The following is a 1,689-nucleotide window of genomic DNA, read 5'->3' as shown; positions in this document are numbered from 1 at the left end:
TTGCAGAAGAAACATGTGTGTTTCTGTACTGGTGCAGTATCTTCGTTGGCGGAGTGGATGAAAAGGCAAGTTATTGGGAATGCGTATGTTTATTGACAGCAATCACAAAGAATATCCTCTTAGAGAAAGTGACAAGGGAACCCGGGAAATCATCAACTTAGACTTGATCCACCATCTTAAATAAAAGAAAAATGTTGCTTCCTGCCCCCCCCCTCAAAAAAAAAGCAAGAGAAGAAACATTGTTCATTCAAAACGTTATTGTAAAATAATCTTTCTTCAGTTATCTATAAACTTGTCGAGAAAAATGCAAGGCCCAGAAGAAAAAGAACAAATTTGTTAGGGAAGGAAAGATCTTTCGCATAGAAATCTTGGCCATACGACTGACCTTGCATGTGTGTTATTGCTTATTGGTTTTCTAGAATTTACAGCAGAAAGCAATTTATTGCGGGCAGAAAAAAAAGAATTTCAAGTTCAACTTGACGCTGTTGTGTTTGATGGTTCAACAGGTCAAAACTCATGATAGATACACTTGTGAGAAAAATACTTTTTTTGTCTACTGTAATGCATCGCAGAATTAAGAATAATTCCTATCCGTTATGAAGAGATTATTGAAACGTTTGGGGTGGAGGAAGGACTGTCGCGCCCATATCTCAGGGTGTTCGCAAAACCAAGGGTTTTGTTCCGTAAAAGAACCTGCATTTTTGCCGGAACAAAAAAATTTCCCGTATTACACAGGTGTCGTTAAGGGTAGGGTTGCCATATGTCCGTATATTGTACGGACTGTTTGTATTTTTGGGTCCATGTCCGTGTCCGTATCGTACAAAGCATGAAATAGGTAAATGTCCGTATTTGACAGTTTTTTGAAGCTGCCTGAATATATCCGAGTCGGGAATCGCTAAACTTTCGGGCGAAATAAATGTGTTTTCGTCATATATTTTAGTACCCATTAATGAAGTAGTTTATGTTTTTGAAAAGTCTCTCATTTTTCCATGCCAGGGTTCTTTTGGTTAAATTTAATATACGTAATTTAATGGCATGATTTATTATATTTGTGTTAATGAGAAAAAATATAAAACATATCAGTTTCCAATAGTATTTTAAGAACTATACTAAACAATTGTGTGAAAACCGAGAAAGGTGAATTTTAGGTAAGAAATTTCAAAATATTTGTTTTGTTTGGGCACCGAATATTTGATAGGTCGTTATTTTAAGGTCTGTCCGTATTTTGGGTTAAAAAATCATGGCAACCCTATTTAAGGGGGTTTCACTTTATATATTCAAAAATGAAAAATAGATTTGTACGTGAATCTATTCATATTCATTGACATTTATGTATAAATTTATAAATATTTCAGAGCAGACATCTGTATAACTCCTTCGTATTACTCTTCCCTAAACACATACAAATCTTGTGGTATCGGGTTGGATTTTTAAAGTCAATTTGCGGAAAAACACAGGGTGATGAGAGAACATGGATTTCACATTTGCCGTCAGCGAGTTAAAGAGTATTAAACTTACATATCAAAAAGGAAACAAGTTATAGAGGGTTTCCATTTGCAGCCCGTGTAATTTATCTACCGCAAAAGTGAATTTTGCATCACCCTGTATATATTTTTTCAAGCCAGAACCAAATATTGTACCTTGATGTTCTACACGTCATGACTGATATTAAGCGCACATATTAGTACA

The sequence above is a fragment of the Thermobia domestica genome, chromosome 5 (assembly GCF_964235325.1).
Source record: "Thermobia domestica chromosome 5, izTheDome1.hap1.1, whole genome shotgun sequence".
Taxonomy (NCBI): Eukaryota; Metazoa; Arthropoda; class Insecta; order Zygentoma; family Lepismatidae; genus Thermobia; species Thermobia domestica.
The sequence above is the reverse complement of the archived record's forward strand: the minus strand, read 5'-3'. Positions refer to the sequence as shown.